Raw genomic sequence first — 20,035 nt, forward strand, 5'->3', positions numbered from 1 at the left:
TGTGTGTGTGTGTGTATTTGAATAATTGTGAAATTGAAATTATCGTACAAGTAATTAATTTTATAAAATTGTTGGATTTATGGGGTTGTATAAAGGAAATATGGAATTTTATGAATTTAGTAAAAGTGAATAAACCCAGTTGTATTTTATCAAATTTTAGCATTTATGATATTGTAAATTTTTATAGTTTTTAGATGAATCATATAGTATTGGTATTCTACACTGTATCGTTGATTAGTACGCAAGTATATATGGTCATCCTGTGGAAGCCATAGACCTGAGGGTAGGCAATATAACGTAGAGTGAGCATCAACCACCTTCCCTTCTTGGCCACAGGATGGTTGGTTATTATATTATGGTTATCCTATGGGAGCCATGGATTTGAAGGTTGGTAAGTATATTTGCATAGTGAGCATCAATTGCCGCCCTCCTTGGCTGCAGGATAACTAGTTATCATGTTATAAATCAGTGCGCAAGTTATATTCATGATCATCCTTTGGAGCGATGGTGAAAAAGGGTAGGCAAGTATAATGCAAAGTGAGCACCAGTCATCCCCCCTTGGTTGCAGGATGGTTGGTTATTATGTATCAATGCACACGTATGTATGGCAATCCTATGAGAGCTTTGAGCGTGAGTATTGGCAAGTATAGTGCACAGTGAGCATCAGTCATCCTCTCCTCGATCGAAGGACGATTGTTTTAGCCATGACAAATTATTAGCAATCATTGCCACGAGATACCAAAGTGACCGATTGCAAGGTCCTCTCTTTAACTTCCCCATCAAGTAGTGCTTGGGACGCTGAGCATAGTTTGACACCGTTGATATATCGTATGGTGCATCAGGTATCTTTTTCATGCATACATACATATATATATATATATATATATATTATGCTCATATGTATTACACTGTATAGGGCAACAACCCGATTCAGCCCATGAATAGCTTCGTCTAGTGACTCTACCACCTACGACACTAGTGGGTCGAACGGCCACTATAGGTAACCACCCCGAACCGTATTAGTAGCAATGTACTTGCAACAGTTGATATAATGGAACCATGTATTAGCATGTTATATGGCATATAAGGCGTATCTCCACTATGAGTGTGCGAATCATATAGAATATTTATAAATTTTAAAATTTTATTTTATTATAACTTATTTTATTTTAGCTATTTATGATTATGATTCCCAATTAATATCATTTTTAATTGTTGAAATTATTATTATTATGGTTATAATTCTTATTATTATTATTGTTATTGTTATGATTATTATTATTGTTGTTATTATTTATGTTACTATTATTATTTTTATTATTATTGTGATTGATATTATTATTAGTATTATTACTACTACTACTACTTGTTATCATTTTATTATTATTATCATTTGTTATTATATTTATTATAATTATTATTATTATTTATCATTGTTGCCATTGTTAATTATTATTGTAGTAGTTGCTATTATTATTATTATTATTTTTGTTGTTACCACTATTATTACTATTATTATTATTATTACTTGTGATTTTGTTATTGTTATTATCATCATCATTAGTGTCAACTACATACTTATTATATTTACCCCATCTGGCAAGTATGATAGCCTTTGGGCAGTTATGGTAGCGTTTGGAGAAGTTTTACTAATATTATTATCATTACTATTATCATTATTGTTGTTTTACCCTTCTATCGACATTTATGCACTAGGTGTGTTCATAAAGTGATATAGCAATATAGGATTGTACTAAGCGGGTGATATGGGCGGACATAAGTTCTAAAGGTATTTGTTTTCACTAATTTATTTTCAGCGCCTGTATTCTTATGCTTTATTACTGAAGTGCTGCACTTTGTGAAAAACCTTGTAGTAAGGTGGGAAGAATAAGATGGTATGATAGTGGAGTGTTTTATATGCAAGAAATTTTTGGGGCATGTTCAACCCTTAGGGTAGATGTTGCCGAATTTTCCATAGGAGGGTCCGATAGGGTTTCCCCTAAGTCCTAACATACATATATATATATATATATACACATCTATACACATGCCAAATGACTACCCACATATATTTATGCATGTATATATATATATACAAGAATAATGATTTGCAAACATACATGGACATATCTAAACATAAAAATGCACATAAACACAAATTAACGCGATTTTCTCAATAAATACAAAATTTACTCAAAAATAGCAACTTTTCAAATATATTACCATAATTCACAAACAAGGTACCAATGGAAAGCTAAAGTGATGAGGAACGAGCTACTAACCTTCATTGGGCTTAACACCACCGGCATTGGCCAGACAAAAATTGAAAATTTTTGCCAAACTCCCCTCCAATGTATCTCATAAATAGTTTGGAATTTAGACAAATGGAGGTCATTTTTGAGGTCAAAAGGGTCGAACACTAAGGGGATGAAAATAGAACCAATTTCATGGTCGGAGACAATCGAAAAACCAACCAACAAGAGAAACACCAACCGCCGGTGTTGGACCATCAATCCTGGTGCATTTGCTAGCGCGTGTTGGCATTTGGCAATAGAAGCACGATGAACAGTTGGTCAACCGAAAAAGGAGAGAGAGAGAGAGAGGGAGAGGGAGCTATTTCTGCCCTGTGGGAGAAGAGAGAGGGGAGGAAAAAAAAAGAAAAAGAAAACGAAAAAGAAAAAGAAAAAAATAATTTTTTTATTCAAAGGTCAAACATGGCCCTTTCCCATCATGACACGTGGCATCTATTCAAATATGATACATGGGACCTTCCAAGTGGTGACATGTGGCACAAATAAAAGACTCTTTTAAATATTCTACTATCCAATAAAATCAGTCTCGGAAAAGTCAGGCACGAGTGGGAGGAGAGAGAGGGGAGGAAAAAGGAACAGAAGAAGAAAATGAAAAGAAAAAATGATTTTTTTATTCAAAGGTGACACATGGTCTTCACCCATTGTGACACGTGGCATCTAATTCAAATGTGACACTTGGCACCTTCCAAGTGATGACATGTGGCATAAATCAAAGACTTCTTTAATATTCTACTACCCAATAAAATTAGTCCTGGAAAAGTCATGTACGACTTTACAGACACATATCTTTTCAATTGTAGGTCAAAATTAAGCATGCCATAATCTACATAATCATATCAATGAACACTATCACACAGTACATGAGTCAACATCAACATCCATATATATAAAAAGTCAACTCCAAGCTCATCGATTAGTTTGGATTGTATCTTATTTTGACCATAACTTTCTAATCTTAGCTCCAATTTTGGCATACAATTAGTCTACGAACTGATAACGTGAGTACTTCACCATAGTAACTTGGTCAATTCAAAATTTCTATCATAGCAAAAAGTCAACCATGGGATGTTTAGGTCAACCCTGGTCAAACTTTGTAAAAAATTTAAATTCGGAGCATTTTCTCGAGTCGAGGTGTTATAGAATAAGTTGACAAAATGAGTCCAAGAGTTTAATTCAGAAGACAGGTCAAGATAAAGGCTCAATTTAGTAGTTTATGAAATCCTAGGCATAGAAGCCTAGCTAAGTAGTTGCTAAGTAAATGATTATTATAATTATCAGTTTTGTTATTTATTTTTATTAATGGATATTACATGGCATTCATACTTTATAGAAGTTGATTATTTTCAAAGATATTATTTTATTTTTGTCATTTTAGAAAATTAGGAAATTAGGAGGAAACCTTAGTTCTATTTAAGGGTTTGATTTTCACATATGAGACATTATGTATGTACCTTGCACACATACTCCTCTTTACCACCATCCCCACACCACTTTATCATTTTCCACCATTTAAGTAATTTAGTTGAAGCTTGGTAAATCCAGAAAAAGAAGAAATGCACTGAAGCAAGATTAGGGCCAAGTGACAATAAGCCTCCACATACCATTTAAGTACCTGTTTAAGTTCTTTAATTTTCAAATGTTTGTATTCTAGAAATTACATACTATTGTGAGTCACATAATGATAGCTTTCTTTTACATTATTCAATTTGTATTTCTTTCACAATATTTGATTTTCTTTTCAATGATATTTTTTTTCTTTAATTTTAATTGTGTTTTTAAATTAAAAGTTTAAAAATTAATTAGTCCTCTTAACAACAATCTTATTAATATAACAATTGAATCTTATATAAAATAAATTAATTACCATAACCATTTTATATTTAGTATACTTAGTGGAAATCTCACAACATTCAGCTTACTAAAAACCATAGCTCTACCAAGCTAATCCGACAAATCTTCCAATAGTGGAATGAGAAAGTGGTATTGAACTGTTATTTTATTAACAGTATAATGACCAATATGCATGGTGTGGGGCACTAACAAGCTGCTTAGTATCCAATCCCACATCCCATGAGTGCATATTAGGAGATGGTTCAAATATAATGATGGTCACTCTCATAATATCAATACTTTTTAAGAGCGATTAACTTAAAGATTCTTAAGAACTCCAAAGTTAAGCATGCTCATGTAAGAGTAATCCAATGATAGATGATCTCTTGAAAAGCTCTAAACAAAAAAAACCTCATGCTGATGAAGTGACTAAATTGGGGATAATAGTAGCAGAAAGTGATAAGTCCGCCATTGGAGGTGGGTGTTAAAAATGGTATTAGAGCTTGTATTCAACTGAAAGTTGCTAACAAGCACACTGGGTCCTAAAGCGGGTGGATTATGATAACTATTGTGGGTGGGTGTGGGGCACTAGCAAGATACCTGATGTCCGATCGTACATCCCCCGATGTAGCTCATAGGATGGTTTAAATGTAATGATTGTTACTCATGTAATGTCGAAGCTTTTTTAAAAGCAGTTGACTTTAGGATTTGAAAGAACTCCAAAATTAAACGTGCTCAAGCTAGAGTAATTCAAGTATTGGTGAACTTTGCAACTCCTCTTTAAATTTGCCCAAACACAGCAATGTTATATTGCTATTTTATGAACTGTGATGTTTCTACCTCATTCTATGGCAGCAAGATAATGCTAGTAGAATTAAACATAAAACTATAGGTATTTAACCACCCATCATGAGTTAACTTGTGGTCATACTACCATGATCATCTCAGCAATAGATGGCATGCATCCATCACAACCACATCATACCACACCTTGACTTTATAATTGGCACCTATTAAAAAGGTAACAAGGATATTTCATACAAACGTCACCCAGTTTCATTTTTTTAGCCCTTCTATTTTATACGATTTTATTTGTGGTCACACCCAATTTCTACATTGCAAAATCACATATTCACAACTTCCACAATCTATGACAAAAGAACAAACTGCACCACCTATGGTGCAATATACTAAAAGATATTCGATCAGAACAAGTCATCATCAATTCCATGGGGAGCCAAACAACTATGTTTGGCAGCCAACATTGTATAGTATCTCCCTCCATGAATTCTTCTTCATCCTCTATGGTGACACTATCATCAAACACGGGCTTAGAATCTAAGTAGTAATTCTCCTCCTTTTCTACTTCTTCAACCTTGACAAACAACCATTTGTGTAGTCCATTTTTTCATTCCAATTGCCAATGGTCTTGTTCACCTTATAATTAGAGTGTGTTGAGTGATATGAATAGAACTGAGAAATGGTATCGAATATTGTAGAAATGGCCAATAGTAGTGAAGTAGCTGGTGGAGGTCGAATAAGGCCGTCATGCAAAACCTCAGGTGTAGAAGAAACCCACATTGCACATGAAGAAAAGATAACGACAGTATGACTTACTAACTAAGAAGTATTTATATTAGAAGAAGAAAGTAGCTCATAGTTTTTTAATTCATCAAAATCGGGAAAGTCAATAACTTGAAATTAACCATCTGTATTTGAAAAGCCATCATGATGTGAAAATGGAATTGTGCTCTCATCAAATACTTCATTGCAAAAGAAGTGAATATTGTTGGTAAAGAAATGAAGACACTTATAACCTATTATGATGAGAATTGTACCCAAGGAAGATGCACAAGTAAATTTTATGATCAAACTTGGTACAACCTTGATATTTTAACAATGGAAAATAGTGAAACAATCTACAAGCTTCAATAATATGGAGATCGTGGAATGGCATTGTGCAATGATGACACAGGTATATGTTTGATAAGATATATAGTTGTAAGAGATACATCAACCGAATAAATAAATGGCATGTGTGCATGAAAAAAATATTGTTAAATAATTTCAACTATATGATGGTGTTTACTTTCTTCTAACCCATTTTCTTGAGGTTTACAGGGACATAAAATTTGTTGTTGAATGCCATAATTATTCAAATGAAGGATGAGATTGTTTGAAATAAATTCACTACCCCCATCACTTTGGAGGATTATAATCTTTTTGAAACATCAAAAAGCACTCAAAGAAATCAATTTTTTTTAATAGTATAAAGCCATGAAAATCTCGAATAATCATCGATCAAAATTGCATAGAATCTAAAATTCTTAGAAGAAACAAACCCTTAAAAATCTAAAAATCAAAATAAATCTTATCAAAATGAAATTTTATCATATTAGAAATACTAAAATGAAGTTTACAAAAATTAACCATTTGACAATTAATACAAAGATGATTTGTTTATCTAATGGGAGATGTGAGATATTTTTGTTATCTTCAATAACTATGAAAACCAATTATTGAAATGACCAAGCATTTAATATCAAACTGATGAAGATTCACAACCACCTTCTTTAACAGCACCAAGAACTTTTTGAAAAGATTCATCAAAGCAATAAATCTGGCCCTTTTTGCACCCCATTGCTATCAATTTTTTACTTGGATCATTAACCATAAAATCAGTTTATGTAAACGACAAAATACATGGATTATCATTAGTAAATTTTCCAACATATAAAAGATTTTTCTTTAAATTAGGAATAAGAAGAACATCTTTTAGATTGATAAGACAAAGATCAATAAATATTGAAGCATTACCTATATATATATATATATAAAGAAAACCTCACCTCTACTAGTGGACCTATCACTCTCTGCCAATATTATTCCTAATTTAGCCACCATACTCGGCATGGAAATTTTTTATTCAGAGTTCCTCAAGAGATCTCCCATCCAAGGATTGCTCTCACCTGAGCATGCTTAACTTCAGTGTTCATTTGAACCTTGAAAGGCTGCTCTAAAAATGGCTCGGCATTTTAAGAGTAACTATCATTACATTTGAAACATCTCTTAATCTACATCCAGATGATGTGGGATTAAGGACCAAATAGCCTACCAATACTCAGCACCTACCATGCTAGTTGTAACAATCCACCGCCCCCTTCGAGCTCAACGTCCTTGCTAGAACACTTTTGGTAGGGTACATGCTCTAATACCATTTGTAAAACCCACCACCACTGGTGAACTTTTCACTCTTTGCTAATACTGTTTCCAATTTAGCTGCTGCACTTGATATGAGATCTTTTATTTAGAGCTTTCCAAGGGATTATCTATACTAGGATTGCTTTCACCTAAGTAAGCTTAACTTTGGAGTTCATTTGAAGCTCGAAGCCAATTGCTCTAAAAAGGCCTTAGCGTTATGAAAGTGATATCATTAGATTTGAACCATTTCCTGATCTACATTGGGCAATATGGGATCAGTTACTAGGTAGCATACCGGTGCCTTGCACTCGCCCACATTGGTCGTCACATTTAATTGGTAGTTTGTCACCATTTCCAACATAAATTACATTATGCATATTACAAGGTGCAGTACTAGTTAGTTTACCTAGATCATTAATCATGTGAGACGTAGCACTTGAATCTATATAGAATGCTTCACCACTTCTTATCATTCAAGGATAGTACAACCAGTGCTTTAGGTACATCATCGAGCTTATTAAAGTGGTCAAAGTGATCCCGTTTGATACTTGATGTTGCCTTGCCTGTTTGATGTTGCGATGATCGTTCACTAGTTAGGTTACATGGAGGTTTGGATGCATAAGAGTTGTTCTAATCATAGGTGGTTCTATGACAACAATGTTGATAGTACAGAACCACATCTATGAGAAATAATGTTTTGACTTCCACAATTGTTTCATCCTCACCAATGTTGTCCAAATAAAGCTAAGGTAAGATCCATTTATTACTTTTCTCCTCCTTTTCAATTATAAGAGACTGTTCATGCCTTTGAAGGGCGAAACAAACTAAGGTACTACTCAGACATGGAGGTTTTGTAAACATTGCTAAAAGGAAGGCTCAATACTTTGGACCTAATCCTCAAGCAAGATGAAAAACCTTATCTAAATCTGACATGGGTTATTTTATGGCATTAAAATTGTCACATGTGTTTTTAAACCTCATAAGGTATTCATTTTTGGTGAGTGAATGCTTTGAGCATCAAAAGTATATTTTTCAATTAACCTCATTCTTTATTAACAGGAAGCAATTGTTCTTCCAATAACATCCAAACATGGTATGCCATTGCAACACCAACAATTTGACTTAACTCATTTTTAATAACTTATCTTTAAATCCCTACCATAAGGATATTGCTGTTGGAAGTCCACAATGCATGATTTGGATGAGGAAATAATTTTCTTTAAAAATGATGATTTTGGTTGAGGGTTCTATGTCATATTTAATATGATGAAGAACATATAGGCTCTTCACTAATAGAATAATCTATAATAGAAAAGCAAAATGTTTATGGAGGTATGTCAATAAGACAGTAGGCTAGCACGTTGATGGAATAATTAGATTATGAGAGTTGGTTCTCAAGGAGTTAAATATGACAACATGATTCTAGTTTACAAGTCTACAGGCTCTAATACCATGTTGAATGACTGTTTCTCATAAAAGCTTAAACCATGCTTAAGTTATTAGGAGGTTGGTCATTATTTCATTTATATTTTTTTTTTCCAACACTCCCCCTCACATGTAAGCCCAACCTCTTTTCGACTTTTTTTGGATCCTTACGTGTGTTTTTTGAGACCTATCTCTACAATATGATGAAGTTCTTTTTTTGCTACCCCATTCTACTTTGGTGTTCTAAGGCATGAGAATTTTCTAATTATACCACAAATTTCCAAATGATTAAAAAAATTATTTGAAGTGAATTCTCTGCCATTATCACATTGAAAAATCTTTATTTTCCTGTCAAATTGTTAAAAATCAAATTTCTTATTCAATGGGTATATCTAACTAAGCCTTGTAAGAAATCATCTACAAATATAGCATATTAAGATTATCATTTGTGTGATAAAATAGGAGCTCGCCCCTACTAGTCACAACTTACTTTATCAAAAGCAAATTTAGCAATATTATTAGCAAATGAAAGTGGAAGTTTGCATTACTTTGCTGATTGGCAACTTGTTAATAAAAAGAATTATTCATCCAAGAGGAAAGATTAATGAAATTGTTCTTATACAAAATATTTTTAAATGTAGAGTTGGGATGTTCTAATCGCTGGTGCCATAGACCAGACAATGCTTCACCCATCTTTATTAAAATCGAAGTTTAAAAATGTCCTTCACTTAAAGAATAAAGACCATCACACTTATGTCCTTTTGCTATTGTCTTCTAGATTTGCTCCTTGATAACAAAGCCATAGGTGTTAAACTCATTAAAACATGCATTGTCAAAAACTAACTTGCTTACTAAAATTAAATATATATTTTTTTGTCAATTGTGGCTCAATAAAAACATATTCAATTCTAAAAAGTTATTGCCAATATTTTACACCATAGTTCTTGCAAAAGAGATTGGAAGACCAATGCCATTTGCCATAAAAATTTTATCACTACCGAAATAAGGCTTATAGGAGGTTAATTTACCTATATTAGTTGCCATGTGTGCACTATATCTTGAATTTGTGTAATAACCTATATCCTTAGCATCCTTAAATGTAATTAAAGCTTGTTTGGCATCAATAGGTTCTTTGAGGAAGTTATAGTGGTTCTAGCATCAATAGTAGTATGGTAAAGGCATATGCAAATCTAATAAAACCCCAAATTTATTGGGGCTAAGATTTGCTCATACCTAAAGACTTATTGTTTGATGACATGTCCATCCATGAATGTCGATTCTCAAGAGTTGAACAAAAACTAGGTTAAGTGCATCCCACTAGTGCATAGCCATTGTCTCCTACCATGCAGCCTATGAATGCTTGATGATGGTCCAATTATCATTTTTCATTGGTCTTGTGATTGACCAATACATAATCCTAACTTTTAAGAGCTAATACAAGGTGTGTAAATGATGGGTAAAATGGATTAGGTAAAATAGCTAGTTTGGATTCTGAATATTTGGGATCCAAACCTTTAGATAAATGAAAACGTTTATCTAGATCACCACTTGCTTACCAATAGCGGCAATGTTATCATAAATAAAAGATAAATTATTGATATATTCCTCAATAGAAAGGTAACCCTTTTTTAAGGCCATAAGGTTATCATAGAGGAAAATTTCCTTTTCCTTTGTAGCTGATAATAAGTGCTCTTATTTAACTTCTCCAACTTAATAAGAAGAGTCCAAACTAAAGGTAAAATTAGGGACGTTAGCTGACAAAGTAGCAAGCAACCAAATGACTAGCAAACCATCACTTTTAGTCCAAACACTCTGATTTTGATTCGAGATTTTGCTTCCATCCTCCTTAACAAGTTCTCATCTAATGTTATGGCACTATCAATATGGTGTGTAATGTCAAGACTCTTGATTAGATGTTGAATTTTGTAATGCCAGAAGAGGTAGTTTTTGAAATTGAGCTTGAGAGATATGAGACTTGGACACTAATGAAACGACCAGATTGTGAATTTAAGTTCTACAAGAGAGGAAACATCAAGTCTATTACAATCTTCTTTCATATCATGATGAAGTTAGAAATTAGAAATAAGAATTGAGCAAAAAATGTGAAAAAACTATTTTAATATTCAACTTAGAAAGCTTAGTTTGGCAACATAAATGGTAGTTATGCACCAATTTGTAGCAAACTATGTCTAATAGTTACAAATGCCTTGTCAAAAAATATTTACAACAATTAAAAGAAATATATCAAAACTATATATCTGGACCTTTATCCCCTTAAATAAAGCCTTACAAGTGACCTGTATTGTAAAAAGTCTATACTTAGTATAACCATCAAATATACACAGTGACTTAGAGTTTTTATGCAGCTGGGAGTCTTGAATGTTAAAAAGCTAATTAGGTTGCTATCTGGACTCAAGTAACATTCTATCGCAAACCTACCTAATTATCATGATTTTCACCTCTTTCTACATATGAATATGTTGTTTGCCTATCTAAAATGTTGAGGTTTTTAAAACTCTTTATCACCACATCTCTGCTAATTGGGACATGGGGTTGAGGTGTCGAAATAGGCAGGGCCAGATATTGGATGCTCTATTTTAGGAAAACGGTAGTAGTTTTGAGTCACGAATACAAAATCTTTCATTAATGTTTCAAGAAGCTGATGTTCCAATCAATGGATGTGATTATTAGTGTGGGTAGGTGCAAGGCACTGGCAGGCTATCTGGTGTCCAATCCCATATTACTCAGATGTAGATCAGAGGATGATTCAAATAAAATAATAGTCATTCTTATAATGCAAGGCCTTTTTAGAGTGGTAGGCTTCAGGGCTCGAAAAACCTCCAAAGCTGCTTTGCTCAAGCAAGAGTAATTCTAGGATAGGTGACCTCTTGGAAAGCTTTGAGCAAAAGATCCCATACTGAGTGCGGTGGTTAAATTGAGGATAATATCGATAGAGAATGATAGGTCTACTAATGGAGGCAAGGTATTACAAAGAGTATTAGAGCCTGTACATGGTCAATAGTATGCTAGCAAGGAAGCTAGGCCCTAAGAGGGGTGGATTATGATGATTAGTGTTGGTGGGTGTGGAGTATTGGCAGGCTACCTGGTATCCAATTCTATGTCATTTTGGTGTAAATCAATAAATAATTCAACTGTAACAATAGTTACTCTTATAACACCAAGACCTTTTCAGAACAGGTGGCTTTAAGGTTTGAAAGAACTCTGAAGGTAACCATGCTCAAACGAGAGCAATCCCAAAATAGGTAAAGCTCTGACCAAAATGCCCTATCATCAGAGAGTGATAGGATCACTAGTGTTGGCAGATGTTACAATGACAATGATACAAGTCTCGCTCAGTGTAGGAGCCTGGCAGAGGTTGGGTGGTATTGGAATAAGCCATTAAAGCTACATACAAGCTTGAGTTTTTTGGGCTAATAATTTCAAAGAAGAAAGAAAGAAAGAAAGAAGAGAGAGAAAAAGAGGGAGAGAGAGATGGATTTATTTAGAATATAAAATAAGAAGATAGGGGTGTGAGAGGGGAGACGGAGAGAGAGAGAGAGAGAGAGAGAGAGAGAGAGAGAGAGAGAGAGAGAGAGAGAGAGAGATGGGTTTGCAAAGAATACGAGACAAAAGAAGGTTGGGGTGTGAGAATCGGTGGAGAAAGAGAAATTTTAATTCAAGATTATAAATTAAAATTAAAAATCTTAATCTAGGATTTTAAATTAAAATTAAAATCATAATTTAAACTTGTTCACCAAAAAAAAAAAAAAAACTCTTTATTTAAATTTAAAAGTCTTTATCTAAAGCTTATTCACTAAAAAATATCTCTATTTGAATTAGTAATCAAATTTTTCTGTTTTTGGAAAAGTATGTTTTTTCTTCCTAAAATGTTTTTAAATGGAATTTAAACTTATTTATACATTTTTTGCAACTGATTTTTAATTATATTTTACATAAATATTACTTTACTAATCTGTTATATTATTTTAAAAAAAATAAGGTGATGATCGTTTTTTAATAAATATTCTTTTAATAGTAATATTTATTATATGAAATGTTTATTATATATTTTATTAAAAATGATTTATAAAATAGATTGAGGGGCATTTTTGTACTTTGACATGCCACATGGAAGAGAGAAACAATTTCGATTGCTAGATTCTAACAACACTAGGGTCATTGCAATTAAGGAACCTTTTTGGGAATGCTTTGTAAGTAATGGAAACCTCAGCGGAAGTACATGCACTACAACCCAAAAAAAAAAAAAAAAAAAAAAAAGAGGGAATTAGTGACTGAAATACTTTAGTCATTGAAAGTATCCATCGGAGACCAAATTTTGGTTGATGAATATTTGGTAATTGATGTATAAAGAGCAATAGTCAACCGCTTTCAATGACCAACATGTTGGTCAGTAATAAACAGTTGTTATGACCAATAAATAATCTGGTCGCTAAACGTGAAGGCAAAAAAATTATTCCTGCCATCACTTCAACAGGAAGAATACTTTGATGGCATGTTTGGTAGAAAGAAAAAAATTAAAATAAATTAACTCCCAAGAATCAGTATTTTGGAATTCAGTTTTTCGAAAATAAATCTTTTTGGGATTGTTTTTATAATGTTTGGTTGATAATAACATAATATAGAATTTATAAGTAATTAAATAAATTTATGCATTAAATTTAAAGGGTAAAATTTTATTTAAAAAAAATAATTAAAACTAATTTCTCAGGAAAATTTTAGAATGACACCTATTTGAGAGAATCAACTTTCCATGTTAGTTTTTTACATTGTAAGATTTTTTTCTACCAGGTTTCATAAATTCCTTCTTTTAAAAATCATCCAAATAAGAAAAAATTTTATTTTACCATAGAATTTCAAATTCTTACTAGCTTTTCTATTATCCAAATACCCTATAAGTGACCAACCAAATTTGGTATCGAAAATTCATTATCACTGACCAATAGTTTGATCGATGATAGTTTAAATAATAAAGAAAATAATGTTAATATTAGACCTGCAGCAACCAATTCATGTTGGTCACTAAAGGCACATGTCAACCACCAATTATTTGGTCATTGATTTTCTAAACAATTAAAAAATAAGAAAGAAAATATACGGGTCAGACCTTTTGTGACAATTCTTCTTTGGTCACAGGAAGACTGTGGTCAACAACTCATTAATTGGTTGGTGAAACTTTTTGAAAAATTTTAAAATATTAAAAAAATAGAGTTAATAAATATTATAAAAAATATATATCAATTCGATAAAATAAGAATTTGTTTCCTACAATGAAAATTATATTGATGTAGTGGCGGAGGATACCATTATAAAATAGCATTAAATTATTTTTAATTTTATTTTTCAATAAATAAAAATATATACGAAAATGTAACATATTTTTTTTATACCATAATCCAATTAATTTGAATATTCACGAAACAATATATTTGTGAACAGTATAGTTTAAAAAGTTGTGGAAATCATAATAAATTAATTGCAATTGTATAGAAAAAGAAATAGACAAACATAACCCTTTAAGCAAAAGAGAATAAAAAAAAAAAAATTCATTCTGTTAGGATTAATCAACAACGTAAATTGAAACTTAGAAAAAAAATTAATAGACCATAAAATAAGAAAATTATTATTTTGTAATTATGCAATTATTATTATTAACTAATTGTATTAAATAATTATATTTAGAATTAAATATAAATCATAATTAAGTATTATGTTACTAAAAATTGCAGATAAATTTTTTGATTATATTAAATAAATTACTGTGGTATAAAAATATGAAATTCTAAAAAAAAAAAATAAGTAGAAAATGTTAAGAAAAATGGGAAGAAGTTAAAAGAAATTGAAAAAGTGATTGGGTAAGAAATTTAGATACATAAGAAATCCATGTGCATAAATAATCCTTTATTAGTCTTTCATAAAAAATAATAATAATAATAATAATAATTTATTAGTAAAATAATAAAGGTATAAATAAAATAGAATAAAAATGTGGGCATGAGCCATGTGTGGGCCAGAGGGGCCAATGGCCTCTGCCCTTTCAGGTCTCTTAATTCATTTTATAAAATACATATTTATATACTTATATGTATTTATATTTATAATTAAAATACATATATTTATGTAAGCCTATGCATATGGGCCAGAGAGTATTTCTTTTATTAGACACATGCACACCTATAGTAATATGGGCATCATTGTCAAAATACATATAAACTACTAAAAATATTATATTATATTATCTAATTACATATAAATATCAAATATATTTGATAAGTTATACATAATTTGATCAGATATAACCCACAAAATATGTACCAATAGCAAATATATATATATATATATATAATATAGGATTAGATTGTCCATTTTATAATTGGTTTCATATGCATGTTGAGAGTTTAATAGTTATAATCAATCATGATAATCAAATAGTGATGGGTAGACTGACCCACAAAGAAGACAACTCTCCATATATATGTATATATATATTTATATTATTTAGTATATATGCTTATAGATATAATTATATATGCAATTATATTTGATATTCTCAAATAAATGTTTACAATTATTTGTGAATATATATTAGTAATTTTACAGATATCGATTAATGTAACATTGATTAATTATATTATGCGCGCCACCATATTAATGAACCATTAATATTATCTAGGAATATATAAATATTGATATTTTATAAAAACAAAAAGGGTAAGAAGTTAATATTAAACTAGTTATAATATTAAATATAATTTTTTACTTTTTTATAAATAAGAAAATTTTTACTTTTTAAATTTTAACTTTGCCTTTTCATTTTGACTTGTGGTGGGCAGTTTGCCGCCTATAATTTTCAGTGTTTTGAGCGCCCCTTTCCTTGGAGATTAGAACATTTTATCCTAAGCCCCTTTCTTCAAACGTTGTAGCCCTTTTCCCCAACATCTCCGGCTCTCCTTACCTAGCTCATCTCTCTGGTCGGCGACGTGCCATCTTCTCCGATTGGTAACTTCTCTGCTTCTCCATATCAGGTCTGTGGTTTACTTGTTATAATTTTTCTACAGTTAAAATTGTTCTACTTGTTATAATTTTTCTACAGTTAAAATTGTTTGAAGACCCATAATAACCTAACTCCCTCTCCTTCACATTCTCTCCTCCATCGCTCTGATTAATCTGCTTCGACGTTTTCTGCTTTTCTGTTTTTTTTTTGCCATTAAATGTCCTGACAACTCTTTCACTCTCTGCAATTCATTTTTTAAAAGCTTCCTTCTCAATAAGCGTGAATCAGCTACTCTCTCGCTCTCAGCAATTAACAAAGAATCAAGAAAATTCCATATATTATGTTTGGGCTTAGGGTTTGGTTCAAACGAAAATGTTTTTTTATTTTTTATTTTGCTTTTTGTTACTTGCGGCTTCAATGCTGGAAATAGAGCAAGAACATTCTTAATCATTTGATTTATGAATGCATTTCTTCAATTTCAAATATGTTGATAGCTTGGTACTTCTTCAAGAACACTCTTAACTTTTTCTTCTTTAAAAGAAAATTTCGATTCTTGTTCAGGCATATTTCATTACTCTCATCGGTTATACAAATTTGTTATTTGTAAGGTTTTTGTCTAAAATAGTGGTTTCCCTCCTTATAAGGTTTTGCTTACGATGGGTTTGGTTCGTTACGTTATAGCGAGTGAGGATTTCAGGTGAATGAATTTTCCAACTTGTGGTTGTTGAATGGTTTGATTGGGGATTTTGTATTGTTTTGGTGGAGCTTAAAGGTCTGTTATGCAAATTGGGGATGTTGCATTTTTATGCAGAATTAGTTGGTCATGACTATTGGTAAGGACATTGTAATATTGAGGTTTGCTATCTAAAATTTTGTTCTATTGCTATATATGGAAAATTGTTGCAAAAGGCCATTGTAAAATCTATTTCTCGTCATTTTAGTAGCTCATGGTACTTTATAGTTCAACCAAAAATCTGTGCTTTCTTTTTGTATTGGTTCTCATTCGTACTTGTTTTTGGGCTTGTTGGTCTAGCTGGGTTTTTAAGAAAGACTAAAGCATGAGGGATTATGTTGAGTAGAGATGATTTTTAGGAGGGATTATGTTGATATAGGCATTTCTACGGGATTTAGTGTATTGGAGCAACGTGGTGCAATTTGAATTCTCAGTGTAGACTTCTTTTTCAGCTTTGTTTTGTTTGATCCTTTAGGTGGCTGCTCCAAAAACTTTTTATTTCTTTTTTATTGTTAGTTTTAAGAAAAATATAAATAAAACATATGAGAGTGAGGGCTAGGGTGATGAATGCCTAATGTGTTGAGTTACCAACCTTAGCTGTGTTTGCAATTTACTTTTCTTGGTTTCTGTTGGCACTTGATATTTAGTTTCTGTTTGGCTTTTATGGTGTTCAGTTTGTAAATTTTTGCTCTTTATTGAACTTTACCAGTTACATTAGAAACAACGGACTTAGTGATAGATACCTGGTTCTGAATGCAATGGAAAAAAAAGCAAGGAAAGAAGATGTAGTCATTACCCTGCTATTTCTAATGTGAAAATGTATTGCTATGTATAAGGCTTTTTGGAAGGTAGCATTTAGGTATGTACTTAGTTTTGGTAAGATAAGAAGAGATGATTTTTAGAAACCCAAAAATCATGTGCACAGTCTTTCCTTTTTTTTAAAAAATAAATAAATAAATAAATAAAATCATACATATGTGCTAATAGCTAGGCTTTCTGGTGTTGTTATGATATAACTTAAAGGCCTTTCACAATTTATATATATATATATATATATATTTTATATAAATGTGTTTTTGTTAGTAGAAAGTATATATATATATTTTATGAATGTGTTTTTGTTAGTAGAAAGTAACAAGGTAGAGTAGTGGTAAGAAGGTATATGTGTTATAGAGTGCGAATAAGAAGGGTATCTATGGTTGTATAGGTTAAGGATTGATACAGCTATGCAAATTCCTTCAGAAAGGTATCTATGTTTGCATAGGTTAAGGATACAGCTATGCAGATTCCTTCACTTGTTATAAACTATCTTATCTTTGGTCATCTTATACTAATTAATTATCTAATAATGTTATCTTAAACTAGTTACTTATTCTATATAAGTTCAATTTCTTATTTTCTAACACCAATAAGAAACAAGTGAAATTAGACAAGAAAAAATTGACTGGTCACAGCCATGATTTGGACGCTCACATTTATATACTGGTTTATTACTTTCTTAAATGTTTTGTTGGATTCCCCTACAGGTGCCAAAACCCACTTGTTCATGTTTTATATGGGCCAACCATACATTGAACTAAATCTCTAATTTGTAAGTTATTGGGATTCTAAAGTTTTAACTTCTTTTTTTCTTTTTCTTTTTTTCCTAAATTAGATTGTAGATCAATAATTTTTTGGCAGAATTGGCATGTTTGGCTTTGTATTTGATTTATGAAAGGAGCAAGAAAAAAAGTATTTTTGGAACCCCTATATTAGAGAGCTTGATTGCCACTGAGGGAGGGGCCAATTGGCTATGGAATCTCCTCTTTTATGGTTAGGTGCTGAACTGGCTTATCTTACTGTTAGTCTTACAAATGTACTTGTGCTTTTTCTAAACTTTTTCAAGATAGCTGGTGCTACTGTTTCCTTATATACCTTCATCAGGCATATTAATTGAACATCTTGCATCACAATACTGCATTTTGGTTGTGTGGGTCAGGATGAAGTTCTTTAGACAGCTAAAGGAATTCAAAGTCTATATGACAAGCTTGTCGCTGTCTGGTTTATGGTTGGGTCTCTGTTTCACATGATACTCTTACGTATTTTGAATTGACATTTTCATAATTTATAATGTTATTTAAATTTTTTTTTTCTATAATTCCCTTTTGTAGCAATACCCTTACGATAAGATCTTGTCACTTGAGAATTTATGTTCTAAAAATTAGATTATGTTAATCAAACAGAAGTAAAGCTACATGATTTTGCTTTTTATTTTTGATGTGATTTTGTTCATACTCATAGCTTGAGTAAGAATTCTACATATTACTTGGTTCTGATTCATATTACAGTTGGATGAGAAAAAGTGATGATTGACTAACACTTTATATTGTGTTTGTGTTTATATATGTTCTTTTGCTTAATCTCCAAAGACGAAGTGATAGTTTTCTTCTAGATGATTTAGCTTTATTTTTCAAATAGTGAAATGAATCTCACTGGTTTATGCAGATGATTATCTATCGATTCTTTACAATGTTTTGCTGTCTTTTTTATTGGTTCAATATTTTATTTCTTTGCGGTAACTAGCTAATACTATTTTTATTCTTTGTACTTCTGTTTTTTGGACAAAGAAAATTTTTTTTTTTTTTTAATGTGGTAAAATACATTTTATTATTTTATTTTTTGGATGCTTCACAGTTATAGTAATATTTCCATGCATAGTTAGAAAAGTCAGATCCAGGACATGCAGTGCAGTTGCTTATTGAGCCATAGTAATCACTTTCACTACATTTTACTAAAAATTCAAAAACAATTTTGTTTTTCTTACAAAATAAATTTCTTAAATGTTCTTTTACACAGATATGATTCTTAGTAGGAATTTCCCTGATAAAAGAAAGGCTAATCAAACTTGTTTGGCCTTATTCCATATGAAGGTGTGGATATATATATATATATATATCTTAATTTTCAACCCCAGCTATAAATATACGTCATATATATGTATGTATAAATATGTATATTTGCTGTGTAATATGTATGAATTACTTGGTTTTGATGATAATGATGATGATAAAATTATCAGGCGTTTCATGCAGCTGAAAGGCAAACGGTACCAGAAGCAAAAGTGGAAAATGGAGCATGAAATGATGATGGTAATGCAAGTAGATTTCAAGAACTTAAGGACAAGACCAAGTTTTTAATGCACTTGATCACATATGTGTTAGAGATTAGTGCAACAATTCTTTGTGCTTGTACACATTTATATCATATTTTTGTATTATGTAATAACAATTACAGTTTTAATAAAATATTATTTAAAATTTTAGTATTATAAAAAAATTAATCTGCTTTATAGTTTATTTAAGCATCTTTAATAATAAATTATTTGTAATACTAAGATATTACAAATAACTAAAATAGCTGGGTTTAGGGACCAAAATCAGCTGTTGAAAGAATTTACGAAGTCAAAAAGTTTTTGGCGACCACTAACTGGTAGCTAAACATAAGTTATCAGCGACCAATTATGGTTGTTAGTAATTTCTTTGA

The 20,035-nt window shown here is 31.3% G+C and overlaps 1 long non-coding RNA gene across 7 annotated transcripts; it reads left to right on the top strand.

Annotated features, from left to right (window-relative positions):
* Positions 1–15,624: 15,624 nt before the first annotated feature.
* On the top strand, positions 15,625–19,832 carry LOC107417193 (uncharacterized). Of its 7 annotated transcripts, none has more exons than XR_007240376.2 (4): positions 15,644–16,613; positions 18,040–19,067; positions 19,349–19,422; positions 19,572–19,832. It is a non-coding gene; the product is annotated as an uncharacterized LOC107417193 (long non-coding RNA). The 7 variants fall into 7 exon arrangements; XR_009638717.1 differs by having other exon boundaries at positions 15,646–18,330; positions 18,998–19,067; XR_009638718.1 differs by having other exon boundaries at positions 15,646–18,325; positions 18,998–19,067.
* The last annotated feature ends 203 nt before the right edge of the window (positions 19,833–20,035 follow it).

The sequence above is a fragment of the Ziziphus jujuba genome, chromosome 4 (assembly GCF_031755915.1).
Source record: "Ziziphus jujuba cultivar Dongzao chromosome 4, ASM3175591v1".
Taxonomy (NCBI): domain Eukaryota; kingdom Viridiplantae; phylum Streptophyta; class Magnoliopsida; order Rosales; family Rhamnaceae; genus Ziziphus; species Ziziphus jujuba.